General features: G+C 37.7%; 1 long non-coding RNA gene across 1 annotated transcript in view; it reads right to left on the bottom strand.

Annotated features, from left to right (window-relative positions):
• The window catches only part of LOC116081626, a 31,193-nt gene that overhangs the window by 2,699 nt on the left and 2,010 nt on the right, over positions 1-26,484 (bottom strand). The window contains exons 3-4 of the long non-coding RNA XR_004114938.1: positions 6,947-7,054; positions 3,124-3,232 (exon numbers count right to left, since the gene is read on the bottom strand). This is a non-coding gene — a long non-coding RNA (uncharacterized LOC116081626). The remainder of the gene's footprint in view (positions 1-3,123; positions 3,233-6,946; positions 7,055-26,484) is intronic.

Here is a 26,484-nt window from a genome sequence, read left to right as displayed (position 1 = left end):
GAATTACTTGCTAGACTTTTCATAAGAGAGACTCTAAAACACCCTTCTGGCCTTGACACAGAACATCTCTGTGTCAACTTAGGAAGGAAAAATCACACCAGCACTGCCTGAAGCAACTTAATATTATAAACTATTATGTTAAAAAAAAACCCAACTTTTAAAGATAATGTATACTAAGGTTATTCCATGTAAATTTTTAAGTAAACAGCCTTTGGAACCATTTCGGAAGTTTTGCCATTGAGATTGTTTGCAGGTAAACACAGTGGCCACCTTGTCTGGTCTGTGGGTAAACATCCCTGGGCCATGGACTCCTACACCTTGCCTCCTTACTTTCACCTTTTTCTTCCCTTTACATATGAAAGTAGATGTTTCTAAAATCGAAGTAGAGTTAAATTTCTAGACTAACTGACAGCAATTGGGAAAGCTGTTGCAGACCTTACCTGGCAAAAGAAAAAGGAGGAACCAGGGTTTCTATTATTACTCCTGCATGAAATGCAGTGTTTTCTTCACAAGAAGTCCAATGTGAATCTAATGCAAGAGGAGGTGAGATAAGCTATTTCTTCCAGAGATAAAAGTCTCTCAGATGAGTCTTTCAAGGCAAAGTAAAAGATAATGTAATTTTCTTGTGTGAACCTTCAATTAGGCATGTAGATTCTTTGGTATTTCTTCAACTCTCTCTATGTTCAGAGTATGCCAGAAGTAACCTGATCAAATACCTGAATGCTGAACTCAACACAGAAATCAAAACAAAACTGAAATAATGACACAGAAAGGCTGGAGGCCATAGTGACTGGAAAGTATTCACTTTTGTCCCAGAGGGTCCGTAAACCATGTTTTGGTATTGGCTCTTCAATTCTTGGCATGTGAACTGGATCTAATTTTCATTTACTACCAAAAGAAATCTCCTTCTGGATCAGATATATGTATTTTCTAGTGGGCCTTTATTATAAATTAAATGAAATTGAGCATTCAAATTTATTGGAGAAACAATAAAATATATAAATTAATAAATAAATAGAAGATATAAAATCTATCTTCCAGTTCCTACTTCCATGCTAAGGACTTTAAGTAGATAACCAAGAAGTTACATTATCTTGGCTTCTAAGTGACTTCCCCATTGGAAGTACTGTTTGATTTCATACTGTATTTGTTCTTGGATGGATGGGGGATGGTGATGCCAGTTTAGTGCTCGTTAGAGGAAAAGTGGCCCTGCTTACAGCTATCTCACCAAGAAGAGACATTGGCACATGAAGAGATGACTATTTGCCTGAATTCCAAAGCAAAATTGTTTGCTCTCCCATCAATCTTTAGTAGGTTAAGATGCATTCCTGTAATGAAGACTTAGCCAAAGAAAATGTTACTGGAAAAAGCCTGCTTTTCATTTAAAAGTACCATATAAGCTAAATGGGTGGCAAACGTCTGTAAACCCAGCTGTCAGCAGGCTGAGGTAGAATTATAAGGGCAGCCTAGGCTATATAGTAAGTTCAAAACCAGCTAGACAAAGCAAATCTGTCTTCTAAAATATAGATGAATACAGTTTAAAACTGAATTAACAAATAAAAGATCATAGTTGAATTCTGATTGAGCAGACAACATTATGTTAATATCAAAAAGATGTTGGTAGAGCTAGAAGTAGGCGTGAAGGGGTTAAATTAAAACCCCAGGAACTAACCAATGAGTCACAGGCAGTATCCCACTTGCCACATCACCCCAAACCTTAAGGAGGTTTTGGCATTGAGCTGGGTCTGTGGGCCTCCAAGCTCATCTACTCAGCTTGAGCTATTGCTGTCTTCTGTGTGTTTGTTACATATCTGCTTTAATGAAATCATGTCTGCACGTTGTCATGACTTTATCTGGCAGTAGAATTAGCAGCCAGTGTGTTTCTGGGCTCAGGTTTTGAGTATGATTAAGACATCATGTAGAGGGGGAGGACAAGGAGGCCTTAGAATGCTCCCCCAGATTTTCCTTCACCTGGACGTTACATAAGTGACAGGGGGCTGTGTTACTGGCATAGTGGGAAGCCTACTAATCTTACCCTTCGAAAAGCTATACTAAGATAAACCCCTAATTATTTTTAAAAGCTGTGAATTTCAAGAACAGATAAGCAACATCCTAATTTTGATTAAACTAAAATTAAGAAATAATGTCAGTTAATACAAACATTTTCAAATGTGAAGACACACTCTTTCATGCTGTCTGCATCTCTTGAGAATGAAAGTGGAGCCAGCCCACAGAGAAACTCTACCAAGTTGAATCTGCATCCTCTTAGTTGCTGGATCATTGGGATAATATCATTTTACCTTTTATTGCTTTTAATATCATTAGTATTTTTCACTCTTCAAAAGGAAAAGGTGTTTCACTATATTTCATAAAATTTCATTTTATGAGTAGGTTTAATGCAATTGTCGGTGTGGAGTATTCAAATATGTATATATATATATATATATATATATATATATATATATATATATATATATATATATGAGCAAACATTTGCTAGGTAGTTCTCTTTACATGATGTCTGAGCACTTATGGCTATGATCTCTTTTATCTCTAGGATAATTCAGTACATGTGCTTTTCATGTCCATTTTGTAGATGGAGAAAGTGAGACTTGCTGAGTGCTGCCGCACTGAGTAGATATTAGTTAGGTTATTTGACCTAACACCTGTCTCTAAACATATTCTCTCTTTTCAGAAAGGAAAGTTGAGCCTAATATACAGACTTTGGCTTTTGGAGTTTAGCCTCCATTTAAAAGTAACTAAATGTATATTAAACTGTATTTTATTTTATCTTATAGTTAATAAAAAGTTAATACTGTTTAGATTTCATGAATTGAAGCTTACGTTGAGCACATCTCCTTTTGGGATTATTTGTGTTTTACTAGATCTTTACTTTTTTTTTTCTTCACCAGAAAATGTCCTGTTAGGCGACTTTGATATTCTCAAGAGCAGAGAAGTGTAAATGCACCAAAACATGTGGCTTACATTCTCTCTGGTTGCCTTGTTTTCACACATTAACAGAAATGCAGTTTGTAAAGGAGAAAAACGAAAAATGTTTGTGATCTCTATATGGATTTCTGTCATCAAAAGACCAACCATGTTAACACCGCTACCCAGCCTTACCCCATCATTTGTGTCTTTTCAGTCGCCTGCTTCTAGTCCTGGGGCTGTGTGGCAAGTTTCCACTTCCTTACATGGGGCTGGTTTTGCTTTACGCTCAGGCTTTGATTTCCTTTGAAAAACATTAATTAAATTGTAAACAATTCTTTATCGGTATAAGAAGGTTAAAGATGATTTTTTCCCTTCAAACATGTTTGATAGTGTAGTCAGAATAAGAGTACAGTTAAATTAGTGACAATTACTGGAGGATTCAACATTCTCAAAGAAAAACCCACAGGAAGCAGAATGGTGTCCATCACAGAGTGGGGAGGGGTGGGTAGAGTCAGTGTGAAGTGATCACTGACCTTGAGCTTGGGAAGATGAGAGGTACCGAAAAATGGTTACAACAAATATTGCACAATGATATTAGTGTAATCAGGACCACAGGACTGTGACCCTAAAGTACTCATTAAATGTTATATCATATACATAAATTTACTTACAAGAAAGTATGATTAAAATGAAATTTTCAAATATCACAAGCGTTATTGGCTAGATTCTACCTTTATATATGCTGTGTTATACATGTATGGTGTAAATTTAAGACAGGGTAGACTGCATGTGTTATACATCTATGGTGTGCATTTAAGACAGAGAAGACTATATGCATTAGACATATGTGCTGTGAATTTAAGACTGAGTATGCTATACATATATGACATGCATTTAAGACAGTGTAGATCACATGTGCTATCCATGTATGGTATAAAATTAAGGTGGGGTAGACTATATGTGTTATACATACATAGTATGCATTTAAGACTGTATAGACTTCATTACTATACATGTATGGTATAACATTAAGAAAGGGTAGACGGCATCTGAGATATTTGTATGGTGTAAAATTGTTGCAGTAAATCTCCAACCCAAATAAGCCCCAGCAATGAAAACACAACTCAATTTATATGAATACAAGCTGCTTGCCTAGATTGGGCAGATCTACCACTACACTACTATATTCCCCAGTTATGAGATCTCTTATAACCCAGGCCACATGCTTCTGCTCCATTTTCCTTCCACCTCCTCCTCTTCAATCTTCCTCTCTCTACTCCCTTTCCTTATTCTTCCTAAAGCTTTTCAGCTCCACCTTCCCTTCCACTGCCTAATCACCAACTCTACCCTTTATTTTACAAGTTAAAATGGGGAGAAGGTTCACATGAAGTCACCTGAATACATGATTCGCTCCTAGTCCCTGGCAGCACCTCGTGGGGGAGTGGAATTAGGGTTAAAATACAAACAGCACCAGGGCAATCCACAACATAAAATTTATACTGGGTGTACTTGAGACTGTCAGGGCTCCAAAAATCTTGAAAGAAAATTTAGCTTTATAATGTACATTTGAAAATAATCAAGCCTACTTAATCTCTCCCAGTGGAATCCTTCTTAATATCTTGTTGATACTCATAATAGTTAAAAAAAAAAGGTATATATGCCAAGGAATCAGAACATATAAGAAATAGAAATACATTATTGAATATTCATAAACTATAAATAATACCTACTGTAGCAAAGAGTCTTAAGAAAAATGAAACTAGATACGTTGTTAGTTTTTTCAGCCATTAAAATAAGCATGCATGCTTTTCTAAGAACAATGACAAAACACATAATTTCTGAATTATGAAATAATTAAGAAATGTTTATCTAGTACTTGATAGGTGCCAAGAGCTAGCTGAAAGCAGGTCAGCATAAGAGTACATGTGGCAATGATGAATCAGATGACCTGCCACAGGACCAAAGAGAGCCTGAGGCTCACCACTAGGTCTATAAAGCTTAACTGGACTCTAACTTACTTTCCAACTGGGTCTTGTATATAATATATGTAGTGGATACTGTGTACCATGAAGTTCTACAAAAAGTTACTCTGAATAGGTCATTCAGATAAAATGACACTTCAGAGATGTCACCACAGAGCAGAAGAGATCCTGAAGTCATTAGAGGAGAACCATGATATAGCCCTGTATTTACAAAATGTTCCCTGGAGTAACCATGGTTCTTTGTAATAATCAGCAATATTTGTCTCATCAAAGGTAACCATGTTGGCAAACATCTCTGGGAAATCTACATTAAACAAAGGTTTGTAGGTTTTCATTTCCATACCCTTTTCTCAGAAATACAGTCCCTTTTATATGTTGGAATTGTTTTAGATGGGAATAATGAGTGTCATTTCCTTAAATCCATAAGTTAAGGAAATGGAGGAGTTAAGAAAAAGGACAATGGAGACCTTTGAGCTCTTCTGAGAAGCCTGAGAAGAAGTGATTAGTAGTTCAGGCCACTAGGAATGTGCATACTTTGGAGCCACATAAGACAATCTGTAATTGGTATTTATTTCTTAAAAATGACTAGTGTATACTAACAAAGAGAAAAAAAGAAGCACATCAAGCTGGTTACTTACATTTTCTCTTTGTAGCTCAAGGGACCAAAGATTCTAAGGACTGTTTTGTTTTGTTTTGTTTTGTTTTGTTTTTTTCTTCCATGAGGGGTGGACAGTCATACACACTGGTCGATCTATAGCTCACTTCAGGGATATGTGTGTCCTAGAGATCATGGTGAGGAGGGGTGGGGTCATCTCCTGTCACCTAGAGCCATATTTAACAAGGAAAAGCTTTAGCAGTGAAGAAGGGCAATGCAGAAGTGCAGAGCAGAAACAGCTCACATGGTGATGCTCTTGCACTAGAAGCAAGCATTCTTCTGGAATCTAAAGAAATCTCTTGAAGAGAAAACATGTCCTTTTCGTGGAGCCTCGGTAACACCACACTAAGAGAATTCTGCACCGTTGTTCATGCTCTGGCTCTTAAAATGGAGTTGATTAAGTGGAAAGCAACTTTTTAAATGTGACAAAGATGATGAGGTGATTACAGGGTAGGATTTAAGTGGCAATATGTGGAGAAATTAAGATGCATGACTGAGTAGCGGTGACAGTGTGGTATATGATGGATGCCTATAAATCCCCAGTTAATTCCCTAATGCGGCAAATGAGAAGAGACAGACCTTAACCTCAGAGAAGAAAACCTGAAGTATATTAGAAAAATGACATTTAATAGCAAGGATGATTTGACTGTCATTGTGTGGGAAAACCAGGTGAGTTATTTAAATAGGACTCAGGATCATTCTTTTCCTATATTCTGATGTCAACAAAGTATTTTTCCTATAAAAAAGATGCACAATTTTTTTAGATGATTTGGAGCAAAAATTGAAGACCTGAAAGAAGTACTTAGTATGCGGCAAAGACTTATGAGCTGGTAACAGGTCTTGCTTCAGGATGTGGGGCATTTCCCATAAACCAAACTACAGCATAAGCTTTGGTGATAATCTTGGGAGTATATGGTATATGTGAGGATATGGATGTAAAGATATGCCTTGTAACACATATCAAAATAAAGACAGGTACCATAAAGGACGCTTAATAAGACTATCTAATTGTTAGTGATCACAGTCCTACTGTCAGTTCCTTACTAACGTGTCTCCTCTCAAACTATCAGACAGATGACACTCTGAGAGCGGTACTCACAGTCCTGATTTATAATATAGTAAACAAAGCTGCAAAAAAACCGTGATAATGTAGCTAAGGTCAGTCACGTAGCTAGACTCTGCAGCCAATTCTGACTTCATAAAGGATCTACACCCACTGATCTTGATGTTCTACTGCCTCCTGAAGGCATGTACATATTCATTTATGTAGGCCTGAGACCAAAGACTTAGTATATCTGTAAATCACTCCTCAGAGTGTAGTGGTTGCTTAGTGTTTGACCAACGGTGACCTCTAAGTGAGTTAGTTACTCATACTTACTTCAGATTAATACATGACCTGGCTTCATTTGGCAGCTTGTACCAAGTTGCATGTGAGTGAATTGGCAAGGCTGAGTCCTGTTAACGTTGAGCCCCTGAGCATTCAAAGCTGAAATATAGAGGAACACAAATCTCAAAAACTTTATCCAGATTTGATTATAGTTTCTCTTTGTGGCCTTTAATGATTTCCTTATTTCTTTTCTTGCCTCATGGACTTCAGGTCTATTTTCATGTAAACATATACGATCCCTCCTTTATGAGCATTTCATTGTTGGAGGCATTGTGGAATGCCCTAGAAAGAGGGAGAGTGGGGCCAACTTTAAAGAAACATTCCACATTGGTCTGCATATTTATATGAATAAGCCAAAGCTACTAGGTTCCAACAGCACGCCTAGCTCCAACTTCGCACCAGTTAATATATCAAGAAATGATTGTTTTAGAAGTCCCTGTGAAAAAAAGAAAACCAATTCCTGCCTCCCAAAGTGTCACCCTCTTCACAGTTGTACAAGACATGCAGAAGAGCTACATTTCTCCAAGATCCATGACTTCACTATCCCCAGGTTTTTGGCTAGATTTCTAATAGTAGGCATGATTTCCTCTCCTGTTGAGTGAAAGGGTCTCAGATTTAATTGGAGAGCTCTTGGCTACCATCAATGTAAATGTGCCACTACTGTATGCTTGGGATTATCCTGTCATGATGGTTGTTGTTGTGGTTCATAGAAATTATCTCTGCGTAGGACTAGTGGTTTCTTTCCTGTTTTCAAAGCTTTTAAGATATTGTTTTACCCTTCTGGTACCACTAAAGCCATTCCTTAGAAAGGAGATTTTCCAGGTCTAATCTAGCTTAGGTCTTCTGGTTTCTATGTTCAAAGTGCATGCTGTCTTCAGAAGTAGCCCTGGAAGGTAGCTTAGAGCAATAACAATAGCCTATAATGCTTTAGGAGTCTTTTGGACAATCCATATCGACAACTCAAAATGGATTTATCAGGAACAGTAGTGGAGTTTTTGTTAGATACCCTATATTTGTTAAAGGGAGTATTGTCATCCCAGATGAGAAAAAAAGTTATTTAACCTATAAATGTTTATACAGTGTTATGTGTATTATATGCAATTTTAGATTAGTAGATAATAATAAGATCCTTATGACATTTTCAGACATCCTCTGCTTTTTTAACCTCCTCCTTAATCCCCTTCCCCTCCATAATTAGAGCCCCCACTGTGATTTTTCCATTTTCCCCTTCAAATAATTCCTAGTGTCCTCTGTTATTTCCTTCTCTGTTCTACTGCAATCATCCATTTCACATACCAGGCTTCTGTAGTTACATACTTCTGAAGACATGCAGCTAGAAACTTCAGATGAGAGAGAAAATGGAACATTTATTCTTTGGTATTTGGGTCTCCTCCCACAATATAACTTTTTCTAGTTCTCATTCATGGTTCTATTTTTGTTTACTGCTGAATAATATTCTGTGTTGTTGGATATTTAAGTTGTTTCTACTTCTCAGCTGCTGTACTACAGCAGTAGTGAACATGGCTGAGCAAGTATCTGTGTAGTAGGATTGCAAGTCATTTGGCAATGACGAGGGATGATATAGATGCATCATAGGATAGATTTGTTTTTAGCTTTTGGAAGGTCCTCCATACTGATTTCCAGAGTGGCTAGAGAAGTTTGCATTCCATAAAGAGTGAATGAGGGTTCCTCATTCACTCCCTACATCCTTACATCCTCCCCAGCACTTATTGTCAGTTGTTTTGTCGATATTCGACATACTGACTAGTGTAAAATGAAATCTCAAAGTTGTTTCGATTTGTCTTTTCATACTTTCTAGGGACAATGAACATATTTTAAAGAGGTATTTCCTAGCCACTTTTCCTTCTTTCTTTTAGTTCTCTGGGATCTCCAGCTCATTTATCTTTCTGTTATAACAATTCCCTTTCATCTCCAATCTCTTTTTTAAAATCTTTTAAAAATTGATTCTCTGTGTCATGTGTAGGGTTTTACACATGAATCTTTGTTCTTTGAATTATTTATGTAGTTTGGATATTAATCTTCTATTAGATGTGCAGCTGTCAAAGGTGCTCTACCATTCTCTGGGCTTCCTCTTCACTCATATGTTTTACCTGTACAGTAGTTATTTGGGGGTCCCACTTTCCAGTTGTTGACCTTAATTCCTTGGCAAGTGAGTCATAGTTAGAATGTCTTCCCTTTGTGAAAAATCAAGTGTCTATAAGTATGTGGATTTGTTTCATGGTCTTTGATTCAATTCCATTGATCCACATGTCTGATCCTATACAATACTATGAAGTTTTTATTGCTATTGCTCTGCACAAAAGTCAAGTTCAAGTAGGTCAGAGAACTCAGCATAAAACCAGAAACACTGAATCTAATAGAAAAGAAAGTGGTGAGTATCCTTGAACTCATTGATAGAGTAGAAAACATCCTGAGCTGGACACAAGTGCCTCAGGCTCTAATATCAACTATTTGATAAATGGGACCTCATGAAACTGAAAAGATGTTGTGAGGCAAAGCATGCTGTCTTTAGAATAAAACAGCAGCCTACAGATTGGGAAAGGATCTTCACACCAACCCTACCTCTGATAAAGGGCTAATATCCAAAAATTATAAAGAACACAAGATGTTAGACACCAACAACCCAGATAAACCAATTAAAACTTGGGGTGCATAACTAAACAGAATTCTCAACAGAGAAATTCTGAATAGCGGAGAAGCACTTAAAGAAATATTCAAAGTCCTTAGTTCTCAGAGAAATGCAAATCGAAACAACTCTGAGATTCCATATTACACCAATCAGAATGGCTAGGATCAAAAACTCAAGTGATATCACATGTGGAGTGCTGGGCTCTCTGCTGGCAGAACCAGGTGTGTGTGTGTGTGTGTGAGAGAGAGAGAGAGAGAGAGAGAGAGAGAGACAGACAGACAGACAGACAGACAGACAGACAGACAGACAGAGACAGAGAGACAGAGAGAGAGAGACAGACAGAGACAGACAGAGACAGAGAGAGAGAGAGAGGGAGACAGAGAGAGAGAGAGAGAGAGAGAGAGAGAGAGAGAGAGAGAGAGAGAGAGAGAGAGAGAGAGAGAGAGAGAAAGAGAAAGAAAACCAGGTCCAGCAGAGTCTCTTCAGGCTGAGTGGAATGATGAGTGTCTCAGCTGTCTGGAGAATAACTACCCAGAGCCTAGAGTCTTCAAAGCAGGACCTCATTTTATTGTATCGATCTTTTCTTTTAAAGGGCTGAGAGAGGAGGTGGAGATTTTTGCTGGGGTGAGATGACATAGGCGGAGGAGAAAGTTGAAGAAGGGTATGGGGTGACTTATGGAGCCAACAAAGTTGCCCTACATCAGCAGTAGCTAGGCAAAGGCAGGCTTAAGCAGGTTGTGCTGAGTCACTCCAGTACAGAACTGACTGAGACAGTTTACAAAACTTGAGCCAGGCTCGGGTTTGTCTTCAAGGCCCAAACCAGGGCCAAATTGGGCCCAACATCAGAGCAAGGAAAACACTCCTCCATTTCAGGTAGGAGTGTAAATTTGTACAACCACTACGGAAATCAATTTGGTGGTTTCTCAGAAAACTGAGGATAGTTATACTTCAGAAACCAGCTATACCACTCCTGGGAATATACCCCACTATACCATAGGGACATTTGCTTAACTATGTTCATAGCAGCTTTATTTGTAATAGCTAGAAGCAACCTAGACATCCCTTGACTGAAGAATGGATAAAGAAAATGTGGGTGTGTCTATACAATATAATACTATTCAGCTATTAAAAACGAAGAAATCATGAATGTTGCAAGCCAATGGATGGAATTTGAATATCCTGACTCAGGTAACCCAGATAGATCCAAAAGGAGAGGCATGGTATGTACTCACTTATAACTGTATATTAGCCATAAAATACAGGGTACCCACACTATACTCTTTAGACCCAGAGAACCTAAACAAAAGGAAGACCCAAGCAAAGATGTTTGAATCTCACTTAGAATGGGGAATAAAAAAGTTTTAGGAGGCAAATGGAGTGCGAGAACTGTTAGGAGGGAGGCAAGAGGGGAAAGGCAGGGCTTTTAGAATCAGGTGTGGGAAGAAACAGGAGAGATGGCCAAGTAGCCATGAGAATGAGTGAAATCTGCAGGTGTCAGGGGCGGGGGCATGGGGCTGTCTCCAGTACTGTGCTAGAAATTTGGGATAGGGAGGCTCCTAAAAATAAATGGGGGTGACCTTAGCTGAGACCCACAGCAGACCTAAATAAATAAACCTGAAGGAGCCATTCCGTATAGTCAGGCTGTAACCTCAGTGGATTGACAGGGACACCAATCCATCCACAAAACTTTTGACTCAAAATTTATCCTGCTGATAAGAAATGCAAGGATGGGGAATAGAGCAAAGCATGAGGGAATGGCCAATCAATAATTGGCCCAACCAGAGACCCAACCTATGGGTAAGCACCAGTCCCTGACACTATTAATGATAGTCTAGTTATGCTTGCAGATAGGAGTCTAGCATAACTGACCTCTGAGGAGCTCCACCCAGCAGCTGACTCAGACAGATGCAGAGATCCACAGCAAAATATTAGATGGAGCTTGGGGACTTTTATGGGAGAATTGGGGAAGGACTGAAAGCCCTGTAGGGGATAGGAACTCAACAGGAAGACTAACAGAGCCAACTAACCAGGAAACTTGGGGGCTCTCAGAGACTGAAACACCAACCAAAAAGCATACGCAGGCTGGACCTAGACTCTCCCACACATATATAGCAGACATGCAGCTCCGTCTTCATGTAGATCTGGAACAACTGGGGCAGGGGCTATCCCTAAAGCTGTTGCCTGACTGTAGAATCTATTCTACGAATGTGGCTGTCTTGTCTAGTCTCAGAGGGGAGAAGAAACTCCTAGCCCTGCTGAGATTTGATGTGTCAGGGTAGGGAAATAAACAAAGGGATGGTACCACTCTATCAGAGTAAAAGTAGAGAATGTTGAGGAAAGGGACTGTGGAAGGTAGTCCAGAAAGGGGGACAGTAATTGGGATGTAAAATAAAGTTAAATGAATGAATGAATGAATGAATGAATGAATGAATGAGTGAGTGAATGAATGTTAGGTCCTCAATCCATTTGGGATGAGTTTGTCGTTCCCCTTCCAGGAGCTCCCTATCTCCTCTCCCATCAGGATTCACTTCATTTTCTCTCTTATTAGAAAAGAACAGGTTTCTAAGAAAGAACATCAAAACAAAGAAATAAAATATAAGATAAAACAAAAACCATCACATAGAAGCTGTGCAAGGTAAAACCAACTGACAGAAAAGCCCAAGAGAAGGCACAAGAGTCAGAGAGCTACACTTTCCTGTACTCAAGAGTCCTATTAAGGCCTACCCTGACAGGCATAATATCTACACAGAGGAGCTGTTGCAGACCCATGTAAACCTGTGTCTACTGCTTCAATTTCTGTGTGTTTACATGAGTTTTGCTCAGTTGATCTAGAGGGGCCTCTTCTAGTGTCCTCCATACCCTCTGGCTCTTGTGATCTTAGTTTTGTATATGGTGATAGATATAGATGTAATTTCATCTACATATGCATATCCAATTTTCCCTGTGATTTTTTTTTGAAGATGTTCTTTATCAAGTGTATGTTTTGGCATCTTTGTTGAATATTAGATGACTATAATTAGTTATGTATACATGTTTGTAGTTTCAATTTTGTTTCCTTGATCTGTTTGTTTTGTTTCCTTGGTCTACGGCTGTATAATATAGCTGAGGTCTGGAATGGCAATCCATCTTATGTTCTTTTTGCTCAGGATTTTCATAGCTATCTTGGTGCCACAGGCCAGCTAATCTGGGCCTCCCTCAACCCACGGGAGAAATGGTGTCCTAGTCAGTTTGACAAGGCTTAGGCGAAGAATGACAAACAGAGCCAACACAAGAAAGTGCTGAGTCTGGATGTATTTGCACAAGGTAAAATTCTGGCTTAAATAGCATACAGAAAGCAGTGCAGATGACAAGAGTCATGCAGGCAGGCGAGGGTTACAACAAGGTCAATAGAATCAGAGAACAAGACTGAAGTCATGTAGGCAAGTAACCACCACATCAAGGTCTGTAGGATCAGGTATCCAGATGTGAATCGGGTGGAAGAGCAGTGGTGCCCTCCCTGCTGGGGCTGTTTTGGTATTCCCATGCTAATTCACTGGGTCTGCTGGAGGCAAGCACCAGAAAGTTCTGATCTAACAGTTCCTGCTAATGCCCTTAAGTGAGGGAAGCCCTTTGATTACTCTCTAGTATGTAAAACAGTTCTGTCTTCTAAGGAACTGCCCTGAAAAATATGCTTGACCTCTGTTGCTAACTCTGAGGACATCCTGTCTGATAAGGCAGATTCCTTGAGAGAAATTCCAAGCTAAGGATAGCTTGGAATTAAATTAGGATATTTTGGAACATTATGCTGGTCAGGAGACAATGCCTAATCTTAAGTTTAGCCATTTATGAATCATTTCTTGGGGTACCTTTTATGCCTAAATAAGAAGGCGTGTTGATGATTGGAAAGACTAATCTGGAACATGTCTGAGTTAGGAGATGCCAACGACTGACTGAATACCCAGGAGGCACAAAACTCCTTTTGAAGTCATAATGCCTCTTGTCCTTAATCAGGCTTTTACCCCCGATATTGCGGATTTTACTGGAGAGTGGGCGTGGCACCTTGGGACTTTTCTGATTCCATATGAGTTTTAAGCTATGTTTTCTACTTCTAAATAATGAGATCATGAATTAGATTAGCACTGTATTGGATCTTTAGATGTCTTTTGGTAAGATGGTCATTTTTACAATATTAATTCTAAAACTCAATGAACATGGGAATTCTTTCCATTTCTGGTATTTTCTCTTTCTTTAGAGTTTAATTTTTTTATTTTTAATAATTGTATTTATTAATCGTTTTATTTGTTTATATTTCAAATGCTGTCCCTTTCTCCTCCAAGAATCTCCCATCCTTGCCCCTCCCCTTTGCCTCTAAGAGGGTCCTCCCCCAAGAGGTCTTTCATCTCCTTGGCCAGGATTGTTCCTGGATGTGTTATTTTCTTTGAGGCTGCTGTGAATGGGAATGTATCCAAGATCTCTTTCTGTGCGTGTCTGTTGTTGGTGCATATGAAAAGTACTGACTTTTGCAACTTTTTTCTATATCCTGACATATTGCTGAATATGTTAATAGTTTCAGCAAGTTCTCTGGTGAGAATTTTAGGATCCTTTTAATATAATATCATGTCATCTACAAAGAAGGATGCTTTGACTTCTCCTGTTTGCTGCCCTTTAATTTTCTTTCTTTCCTTCTTGTTCCAACTATTTCTTCAATATTAGAAACCAATCCAAATAGTGGATAACCTGGTCTCTTTTATGACTTCCACAGAATTGCTCCCTGTTCTTCTCCACTTAGGGTAATGTTGGCTGTAGGTTTCTCCATATGACTTTTACTGTGTTCCCTCTAGTCCTACTTTCTCTAGGGCCTTTATCATGAAAGCTTTTTCTGCATCTGTTGAGATGATTGTGTGATTTTTGTCATGAAGTCTATTTATGCAAACATATTCATTTATTTGTGTACATTGAATCACTTCTTTACCTTCTGGGATAAAGACCACTCAGTTATAATGGGTAATAAAATGATCTCATTGATGTATGTCTGTAGTTAGTTTGTACATATTTTATTGAAGATTTTTTCAATGTATGCCCATCAGGGATATTGGCCTATAGTTTTTGTTGATGTTGTTGTGTCTTTAACTAGTTTGTATAATAGTGTAATACTGGCTGCATAAAAGGAGCTGGAGGTGCACCTTCTGTTTATCTTCTATTGAATAATTTAAAAAGGATTGCCTGTAGATCTTTGTTTAAAACCTGGCAAAATTAATCAGAAAATCTCTCTGGGCCAGGACTTTTTTAGTTGAAGGACTTTTTATTATTATTATTATTATTATTATTATTATTATTATTATTATTATTGTCTCAATCTCCTCATTTGTTATGGGTCTGTTTAAGTCACTGATCTTACTTTGCTTTAATTTGGGGGTGCTTGATTGAGTCTAGAAATTTGTGCATTTCTTTAGGTTGTTCAACTTAATAAAGTATAAATTTTAAAAGAATTCCCTTAAAATATTTGGAATTTTTCTGGTATCTGTTATAACACTTCTCTGTTCATTTCTGAATCTTAGGTTTAGATTCTTATGATCATTTGAGCTGGGGTCTATTGATCTTGTTTATCTTCTTAAAGTATCAGCTCATAGATTTATTGATTCTTGGTATTTTTTTTATTCTATTTCATGTTTAGCTCTAATTTGTATTATTTCTTGCTATCCATTGGGTTTTAATTGCTTTTCTAAGTTTTTTTTATATGACTAAGTTATTTATGTTCTCACTGATTTTCTTTTTTCCTTTTTTATTAATCATTTTATTCATTTACATTTCAATGATATCCTCTTTCCCGGTTACCCTTCCACAAAGCCCCATTGCATCTCCCTCTCCCCCTCTCCATTTCCCCTATGAGGGTGCTTCTCCACCCAATCACCCACTCTTGCTTCATCACTCTAGCATCCCCCTATCCTAGGGCATCAAGCCTCCATGGGACCAAGGGCCTCCCCTCCCATTGATGTCAGATAAAGTCTGCCTCTGCTACATATGTATCTAGAGCCATGGTTCCCTCCTTGTATATTCTTTGGTTGGTGGTTTAGTCCCTGGGAGACCTGGTTGGTCCAGTTAGTTGATATTTTTCTTCCTATGGGGTTGCAATCCCCTTTGGCTCCTTCAGTCCTCCTCCTAGCTCCTTCATTGGGGTCCCAGGGCTCAGTTTGACTAATGGTTGGCTTTGAGTATCTGCATCTGGATTTGTCAGGTACTGGTAGAACCTCTCAGGGGACAGCCATACCAGGCTCCTGTCAGCAAGAGCTTCTTGGCATCAGCAATAGTGTTGGGGGTTGGTGTCTGCAGATGGGATGGGTCCCTAGGTGGGGCGATCTCTGACTGGGCTTTCCTTTAGTCTCTGTTCCATTTTTTGTCCCTGTATTTCCTTTGGACAGGAATATTTCTGGGTTAAAAATTTTGAGATGGGTGGGTGGCCCCATCTTTGAACAGGGGGCCTTGCCTATCTATTAGAGGTGGTCTCTACAGGTTCTCTCTCCCCTTTGTTGGGTATTTGAGCTAAAGTCATCACTGTTGGGTCCTAGGAGCCTCTAACTTCCCTTGGTCTAGCACTTTCTAGACTGCTACACCCAGCTCCCCATCCCCCCACTGCTACATGTTTCTATTCAATTTCCTGACCCTCTGTACTGTTCTCCTGTCCCTTCCAAAACCTGATCCTGCCTCCCCTTTTTTTCCTCCCACTTCTCTCTACTTTCCAGGTCCCTTATTCCCTCTACCTCCTGTGATTATTTTGTTCCCCCTTCTATGTAGGATTGAAACATCCACACTTTGGTCTTTTTGCTTCTTAAGCTCCATATCTTTTGTGGGTTGTATCATGGATATTCTGAGCTTTTGGGCCAATATTCAGTTATCAGAGAGTACATACCATGAATGTTCTTTTGTGTCTGTGTTTCCTCACTCAGGATGATGTTTTCTAGTTTCATCCATTTCCCTGTGAATTTTATGAAGTCATTGTTTTTAATAGCTAAGTAGTACTACAGTGTACCACAGTTTCTGGATCCATCCTTCTGTTGAGGAACATCTAGATTGTTTCCAATTTCTGGCTATTATAGATAAGGCTGCTATAAACATAGTGGACCATGTGTCCATGTTGAAGCATCTTTTGGCTATATCCCAGGAGTGGTATAGCTGGGTCTTCAAGTAGAACTATTTCTAATTTTCTGAGTAACTGCCAGATTGATTTCTACAGTGTTTTTACCAGATTGCAGTCCCACCAGCAATGAAGAAGTATTCCTGTTTCTCCAAATCCTTGTCAGCATCTGCTGTCACCTGCATTTTTGGTCATAGCCATTCTGACTGGTGTGAGGTAGAATCTCAGGGTTGTTTTGATTTGCATTTCCCTAATAACTAAGGATGATGAATATTTCTTTAGGTTCTTTTCAGCCATTTAAGTTTCCTCAGTTGAAAATTCTTTGTTTAGCTCTGTAGCTTATTTTTAAATAGGGTTATATGGTTCTCTGGAGTCTAACTTCTTGAGTTCTTTGTATATTTTGGATATTAACCCTCTATCAGATATATGGGAGGTAAAGATCTTTTCCCAATCTGTGGGTTGCTGTTTTGTCCTATTGACTGTATCCCTTGCCTTGCAGAAGCTTTCCAATTTTATGAGGGCACATATTTAACATGAGCCATTGATGTTCTGTTCAGGAAAATTTCCCCTGTGCCAATGTATTCAAGGTTCTTTCCCTTCCTTCTCTTCTATTAGATTCAGTGTATCTGGGTATCTGGTTTTATGTGGAGATCCTTGATCCATTTGGACTTGAGCTTTGTACAAAGAGATAAGAATCAATCAATTTGCATTCTATTACAATTCTGACCACTAGATGAACCAGTACCATTTGTTGAAAATGTTTTCTTTTTTCCACTGGATAGTTTTGGCTTCTTTGTCAAAGACCAAGTGACCATAAGTGTGTGGTTTTATTTCTGGGTCTTCAATTCTATTCTTTTGATCTACCTGTCTGTCTCTGTACCAATACCGTGTGTTTTTTATTACTGTTGCTCTGTAGTATAGCTTGAGGTCAGGGATGTTGATTCTCCTAGAAGTTCTTTTACTATTGAGAATGTTTTTTGCTATCCTTGTTTTTTGTTATTCCAGATGAATTTGAGAATTGCTCTATCTCTGTATTGAGTTGGAATTATGATGGGGATTGCATTGAATCTGTAGATTGCTTTTGGTAAGATGGCCATTTTTACTATGTTAATCCTGGCAATCCATGAGCATGGGAGATCTTTCCATCTTCTGTGGTCTCTTTGATTTCTTTCTTCAGAGACTTGAAGTACTTGTCATACAGATCATTCACTTGCTTGGTTAGAGTGACACCAACATATTTTATATTATTTGTGACTATTGTGAGGGGAAGGGTGTTGTTTCCCTATTTTCTTTCTCAGCCCATTTATCATTTGTATAAAGGAAGACCACTGATTTGTGTGAGTTGATTGTCAGCTGTAGAAGTTCTCTGGTAGAATTTTTGGGATAGCTTAGGTATACTATCATATCATCTACAAACAGTAATAGCTTGACTTCTTCTTTTCCAATTTGTACCCACTTGGTCTCCTATTGTGGTCTTATTGCTTTAGCTAGAACTTCAAGTACTATATTGTATAGATACAGGGAGAGTAGGAAGCCTTATCTTGTCCCTGACTTTAGTGGAATTGCTTCAAGTATATGTCCATTTAGTTTGATGTTGGTTATTAGTTTGCTGTATATTTTTTAAATATGATTTAACATATTTTTATTATGTTTAGGTATGGCCCTTGAATTCTTGGTCTCTCCAATACATTTAACATGAAGGAATGTTGTGTTTTGTCAAATGCTTTTTCAGCATCTACTGAGATGATCATGTTGGTTTTTGTTCCCCTTTGGGTTTGTTTATATAGTGGTTTACATTGATGGACATCTGTATATTGAAACATCCCTACATCCCATCGATGAAGCCTACTTGATCTAGGTGAATGATAATTTTGATGTGTTCTTGGATTCAGTTTGTAAAAATTTTATTGACTACTTTTGAACCAGTATTCATAAGAGAATCTGGTCTGAAGTTCTCTTTCTTTGTAGATTCTTTGTGCGGTTTAGGTAGCAGTATAACTTGGCATCACAGAATGAGTTGGGTAGTATTCCTTCTGTTTCTATTTTGTGAAATAATTTGAGAAATATTGGTATTAGGTCTTCTTTGAAGGTCTGATAGAATTCTGCACAAAAACCATCTTGTCCTGGGCTTTTTTCAGTTGGGAGAATTTCAAGGACTGCCTATGTTCTCTTAGGGGTTATGGGACTGTTTGGATGGTTTATCTGATCCTGATTTAACATTGGTAGTTGGTATCTGTCTAGAAAATTATCCATTTCATGTAGACTTTCCAGTTCTTTTTGAGTATATGGTTTTGTAGTAGGATCTGGTGATTTTTTTTTTTTTTAATTTTCTCAGTTACTATTTTTATGTCTCTTTTTAATTTTTAACTTTGTTCATTTGGATATTGTCTCTCTGTGCTCTACTTAGTTTGGCCAAGTAAGTGTTTAATCTATCTTGTTGATTTTCTCAAAGAACCACCTTTAATGATTCTTCATATAGATTCTTTGCTTCTACTTGGTTGATTTCAGCCCTGAGTTTGATTATTTCCTGACATCTACTCCTCTTTGGCATATCTGCATCTTTTTGTTCTAGTACTTTCAGATGTGCTGTTAAGTTGCTAATGTGTAGTCTCTGCAATTTCTTTCTGGAGGCACTCAGAGCTATGAGTTTTCCACTTATCACTGCTTTCATTGTGCCCTATAAGTTTGGGTATGTTGTGCCTTTATTTTCATAAAATTCTAAGTCTTCAGTCTTCTCTTTCTCTCTCTCTCTCTCTTCCTTCCTTCCTTCTTTCCTTCCTTCTTTCTTTCTTTCTTTCTTTCTTTCTTTCTTTCTTTCTTTTTTTCTTTCTTCTCTGACAAAGTTATCATTGAATAGAGAATTGTTCAGCTTCCATGTGTATGTGGGCTTTGTGTTGTTTTTGTTGTTACTAAAAAACAAGCCTTACTCTGTGGTGGTCCTATAGAATAAATAGGATTAATTCAATGTTCTTGTATCTGTTGGGGGCTTGTTTTGTTTCTGATTACAAGGTCAGTTTTGGAGAAGGCACATGAGATACTGAGAAGAAGGTATATTCTTTTGTTTGGGGGTGAAATTTTCTGTAGACATCTCTTAAATCCATTTGGTTTATAGCTTCTGTTAGTTTCAGTATGTCTCTGTTTAGTTTCAATTTCCATGATCTGTCCATTGGCGAGAGTGGGGTGTTGAAGTCTCCTACTCTTTGTGTGAGGCCCAATGTATGCTTTGAACTTTAGTGAAGTTCCTTTTATAAATGTTGATGCCCTTGCATTTGGGGCATAGATGTTCAGAACTGAGAGTTCATCTTGGTGGATTTTTACTTTGATGAGTATGTAGTATCCTTTTCCATCTTTTTTGGTAACTTTGGTTGAAAGTCTACTTTATTAGAATGTCTATTACAGCTTGTTTCTTCAGACTATTGGTTTGGATAACTTTTTTTCAAGTCTTTTATTTTGAGGTAGTGTCTGTATTTGTACTGAAGTGTTTTCTTCTATATAGTAAAATGCTGGGTCCTGTTTAGGTATCCAATCTGTTAGCCTATGTCTTTTGGGGGGAATCGAGTCCATTGATGTTGAGTGATATTAAGGACCAGTGATTGTTTCTTCTTGTTATTTTTGTTGTTGGAGGTAAAATTATTTTTGTGTGGTTCTCTTCTTTCGGGTTTGATGTAAGAAGATTCATTTCTTGCTTTTTCTTAAGTGTAATTTCCCTCCTTGTGTTGGAGTTTTCCTTCTATTTTCCTCTTTAGGGCTAGATTGGTGGAAAGATCTTGTTTAAATTTGGTTTTGTCATGAATATCTTGGTTTCTACCTCTATGGTAATTGAGCGTTTTGATGGGTGTAGTAGCTTAGGCTGGTATTTCTGTTCCCTTATGGTCTGTATGACATCTGCCCAAAATCTTCTGGCTTTCAGAGTCTCTATTGAGAAGTCATATAATTCTGACAGGTCTGCCTTTATATGTTACTTGACATTTTTTCCTTACAGCTTTTAATACTCTTTCTTTTTTCTGTGCATTTGGTGTTTTGATTATTATATGATAGGAGGAATTTCTTTTCTGGTCCAATCTATTTGGTGTTCTGTAGGCTTCTGGTAAGTTTAAGGGCATCTCTTTCTTTAGGTTAGGGAAGTATTCTTCTATAATTTTGTTTAAGATGTTTAGTGGCCCTTTGAGTTGGGAATCTTCAGTCTCTTCTATACCTATTATTCTTGTGTTTGGTCTTTTCACTGTGTCTTGGATTTCTGGAATGTTTTGAGTTAGTAGGTTTTTGCTTTTTGTATTTTCTTTGACTATTGCACAAATAGAAACTATGGCTTCTATGGTATCTTCTATGCCTGAGATTCTTTCTTCTATCGTATTCTTTTGGTGAGCTTGCATCTGTGTCTCCTGATCTCTTTCCTAGGTTTTCCATCTCCAGAGTTGTCTCTTTTTGTGTTTTCTTTAATGTTTCTATTTCCATTTTTAGATCCTGGATGGTTTTGTTCAATCCCTTTACCTGTTTGTTTTTGCTTTCCTGTATTTCTTTAAGAGATTTTTGTGTTTCCTCTTTAAGGGTTTCTAGCTGTTTACCTGTGTCCTGTATTTCTTTAAGGGAGTTAAGTCCTTCTTAAAGTCCTCTGTCATCTTTATGAGATGGGATTTTAGTTCTGAATCTTGCTTTTCAGGCGTGTTGGGGTATCCAGGGATCACTGTGTTGGGAGAACTGGATTCTGATGTTGCCAAGTAGCACTGGTTTCTGTTGCTTATGTTCTTGCCCTTGCCTCTTGCCATCTGGTTATCTCTGCTGCTAATTGGCCTTTCTGTTTCTAACTGGAGCCTGTTCCTTCTGTGAGTTTGTGAGTCCTTGAGCCTGTTATTCTGCCTGTGTCAGAACCCCTGGGGGTCCAGCTGTCTCTGTAATCCTCTGATCCTGTGATCCTGGATTTGTCAGAACTCCTGGCGGTCAAGCTGCCTTGGGTGGAGTGGGTGGAGAGTCAGAGCCAAGGGTCTGAATGTAGGTACAAATCAGAAGGACTGTGTGCCCCTGGCTGGGCAGGGTTCCTGCATCTTCTCCATCCTGGGGATCCTAATTAGACCAGATGTTGGGATGGGGATTTGGGCCTCAGCTGTGGTCCTGGATGTATCAGAACTCCTGGGGATCAAGCTGCCTCTGGGTGTTGGCAGAGTGGGTGGAGAACCCTGATTTTTTTTTTAATTAGTGACTTAGAGCTATAAATTTTCCTTTTCAGACTGCTTTTGATGCATCACAGAGGTTTTGCTGTGTTATATTTTCATTAACTTCCAGGAGTTTTAAATTTTCTTTCTTGATTTCTTCTTTGCACCATTTATCATTCTCTAATGAGTTGTTTATAATTTTTGTGTGTTTACTAGAGTACTCGTGAGTAATTTTGGGATTTATTGCATTATGGCCATTATGAAACAGATTTATTTGAATTTTTAAAGTTTTTAAGTTTTATTTTGTGTTCTAGAATTTGGACTATTTTATACAAGTTTCTGTATGCTGCTGAAGAAAAATGTATATTCTTTGGTGTTTGGGTGGGAAATTCTATAGATATCTATTAAGTCTACTTGATGTTAAGTCAATTAACTCTAATGTTTCCCTGATTACTTTTTGTTCAGTGACATGTCTGTTCATGAAAGTGGTATATTGAAATCACTTGCTGTTAATGGGTTGATATTAAGCTGTCTTTAATATCAGTAATGCACTTTTTAATGAAATTTTGTTTGCCAGAGCTTAGAATGTTACTATCTTCTTGGTTAATTGCTTCCCTGATTAGATTAGAGTGTCATTCTTTATCTCTTCTGATTAGTTTTTGTCTGAAGTCTTTTATATGAAATATTCATATAGTGATAGCTGTTTTCTTCTTGGCCGCATTTGATTATAATACTTCTGTTAGTTCTGCTCTAAGATGGTAGTTATCTTTGAATCTAAATTTCTTAGACACAAATAGAAGGATTTTGTTTCCTCATCTACTCGAACTACCTATGTTTTGAGACTTTCTATAGACTTAAGATTGTCAGTATTCAGTTTTATTGAAAGGTATATGTTGATTATAGTCATTGCGTTGTTGAATTTTGGTTTATCTGTTATGTTCTTAGTGGTATTTTGTGTTTTGTTAGTTATACCTTAGTTTTCTTTGTAAAATCTCTTGGCTATGGTCTTTCTCCTTCTCATCCTGAAATATTGCTTCCTATATTCCCCTTAGTTATGGTCTTTTAGAGACAAATATTTTTGGTTACTTACATTATGGAAGATGATTCACCTATAACTATGACTGATAGTTTTATGGGGTACATTAATATAGGTTTGCCCGTAGTCATTTAGGGCTTAGGCATTGATTCAGGCATGTCATGTCTTTCAGAATTTCTATTGAGCTATTATTCTGATGACTTTTCTTTTATATGTTGACTTGTGTTTTTTCTCTTGCAGTTTTCCATATTCTTTCTCTGTTCAGTATATTTAGTGTTTAACTATGATATGTAGCAATGAGTTTCTTTTCCAGTCTTGTCTTCTTGGTGTTCTGTGTGCTACTTGTATCTGTTTGGGTATATATTTTTTTTAGTTTCAGGAAGTTTTCTTCTATGATCTTGTTGATTTGGTTTATGCCATTTCCATGGCATTCTTATCCTTCAGCTATTCCTGTAATTTAAAGGTTTGGTCTTTCCATGATGTTCCGTGTTTTATGTATATTCTTTCCTTGAGTTTTTTTCTATATTCTTTGCTTATTTCATCTAGATCCTCTATGATATCTTTGATTTCTCATGGATTAAGTCTACTTTGAGTTATGATGGATTCATTCATTCATCTATTCATTTCTATTTAATAGTAAATTCTATTTCTGGAATTTTCTATTTGGATTATTGAGTTTTTAAAAACCTATCTTCAATTCAGCTTGAGTTCTTTTCTGTGTTCCCAATCTCCTTATTGGATTCTGTTTCAAAATATTACATTGTCATAATAATTTCTACATCAGCCTTATATCTGTGTTTTCTTCTCCTTTAGTTCACTTTCTTTAAGTTTATTGAGTTTTCTATTCATGTCTTTAAACTACTTTAATTCTTTGGTAAAATTCACGATTTTTTTTAAATCATCTTCTATCCTATGGTTCATCTAGGTAATTCTTATTGGTAAACATTTCTATAGGACTGGTAAATTTTAGTCAGGAGGAATAATGCCTTGATCTTTCATGTTGTTTGCCTTTTTGCAATGAGCTCTGGGTATGTGGATTATTTCCTTAATCCTGTCGTCTGATGTGGACAGAGAAAGTTAGTGCCAGAACAAAAAAATTTTAGAGCTTAATTGGTTCTAAATATTAAATATGGCTTAGGTGCAATTAAGTTAGATAGACATAGGGAACTGGGCTGGTGTGCAGGATTTGAGCTGGTCCAAGTCTGAAATTTAGGGGTAGATTTAGGCATTCAGAAAGGTTGTGAAAATAAGAAAATAGATCTAGAGCCTGGCAAAGCATGTGCAAGATCTGGCTAGATACAGAGGTTAAATTTGGTATGGTTTGGGAATGGCAGAAAGCCTGTAAGTGTTAGCTTAGAAACTGGGGCTGGAATAAGCAAGGGTGTCTGGTAGCCAGCTACATGTAATACCTGGACTAGATATGGAGATTGGAGCTGTTTCATGAAGAGAAGTATCAGACGAACTCAACCAGATAGATCATAGATAAGGACATGTAGTGTCTGGGTGGAGGAGAAGTTGGATGTGGTCATCAACTTCCCTTTATGTAATACACTGTGCTATAAGTTTGACAGGGCTAAACTGTTTTGTACTTCAGAGAAACCTCAAATCTCAGAGAACTCTATAAGTTCAGACAAATAATTTTACCAAAATGAATTTAATCTGATATTAGACAGGGGAATACAGATTTAATTATTATTCATTTTATTTAAAATTTTCAGATTCCCTCATTTTTCTTGGTGTGTATAGCTCTAGATAATTAATAACTATTTACCATAGCTACTAAATGAATACATCCTGAAAGGGAGTAAACTAAGAAGATGATGATATTCTTAAAACTTTAAGATCTATTAAAGAAGAGAAATTGTGCTAAAATAATTGTGTATTACAGTAAGTATTAATGAATGAGCACATAAACCTGAGAGGTCATCCTTTAATGTTATTTTATGGGAAGTCTCCACAAGTGACCCTCTCATGTTTATCGTCATTTCCCACTTCAAAAATCATTAGAGGATATATACTTTGTAAAGGAATTTTCAACTCGCTTCTGAAAACAAGGGTGTCCATTCAGTTTGCCTGTGGTTGTCTTGATCTGTCTGTCCAAGCACAAGTCTTCATAGTAACCCTTTAGTTCCTAAAGCATCTGTCAAATCAGCGTCAGCAAGCAACTCTAATAATAGCATGCACTTTTCTGCATATCTCCCTTCCTCATTTTCTAAAGCAAATTCAGGACGGAAAAGAGTTACATTTTTCTTGCTGCTTGGTTTCCTTATTTCTCTTGCTATCACATGACATTCAGCACCTACTCAGACTTACAACTGTGTTCTAAGTTCTGTGGTTTACACATCAGAGTTTGTCTTCTCTGGAGAACAATAGCTTTCTAGGAGTTCCTCTTCCCCCTCCCCCTCCCCCTTCCCCTTCCCTTCCCTCTCCCTCCCCCCTTCCCCCTCCTCCTCTTCATCCTCCTCATCCTCCTCTTCCTCCTTCTCCTCCTCCTCTTCCTCTTCCTTCTTCTTCTCTTCTTCCATCACTACTACTACCACCACCACCACAACCACCTTCTCCTCCTCCTCTAGTTCTCCTCTTCTCCTTCTCATCTTTTGGCTTTCTTCATGAAGATTTACAAGTTTGAGATAGTAAGCATTTCATTAAATAACACTGTGGCCATTGTCCCACCAGCATGGTGGTTGATGGATAGATCACCATAGTTTAGACAAGTATTAATTTTTGTTTTCATCTAATATTTTTCATCTAAGGGATTTTTGCAAATCTCCTTATAAGATGTGTTTGCTGCTTACTAATTGATAAAAATTTAGTAAAATTATTATGAATATTACTATTTGTTTTGCACTTTTATGTGATGTCCTTATGGACCAGAGGCCTAAGGGTCCTGCAACTAAATGTTTTTAAATAGTAATTTTCACACTTCTTTCAGTTCATTTAGTATTAGGACAGTGCCAAGAACTGTTTTTAAAGCAAGGGGCAATTGCTTTAGATGGTTAGCAGCTCACTGATAGGGAAATCTCATAGTATTTTATGCCATCTCTTTGCCTGAAAAGATACTTTTTGTCTGTGTTCGAACAGTTTGTAAATAGTTGAGCTCTCAATAAGTGAAGTGTTTCTGTAATTCCACTTGAAAATTTGTGTGGAAAATTAAGGCATGTACCCCTGTGGAGAAAGTTAAGGTCAAGTAATTCATTCCTGAATGTGAACAGTCATAAGGACTCACACAGGGGGCTCAGAACTAGTATTAACTAATCAAATTGCTCCCAGAGGGGTCTTCACTTCCTAGGTCAGTTCTTAACACTCACCATTGATGGCTCAGACCTCCAAATGCTTGCTTAGTGAATGGACGGAGAAACAGGAAATGAATGAAAATGGATGGTATAAATCTGTTTTCTACAGAAATGTCTTAAACAACTGGCGTGAGGGCAAAAGGCACTTCATCAGATGTTAGCATTGCACAATACTGCCCAATTCTCAGGGAACCTAAATCTTTTGGTTGCTACATTATTTCTTTCCCTAGCTTAAGATTCACCAGCAATTGTGTAAGCTTGTGATCATATCAGCATTTTGGAAGTCAGT

Source organism: Mastomys coucha, unplaced genomic scaffold, assembly GCF_008632895.1.
Source record: "Mastomys coucha isolate ucsf_1 unplaced genomic scaffold, UCSF_Mcou_1 pScaffold7, whole genome shotgun sequence".
NCBI classification, from domain to species: domain Eukaryota; kingdom Metazoa; phylum Chordata; class Mammalia; order Rodentia; family Muridae; genus Mastomys; species Mastomys coucha.
The sequence above is the reverse complement of the archived record's forward strand: the minus strand, read 5'-3'. Positions and strand labels throughout refer to the sequence as shown.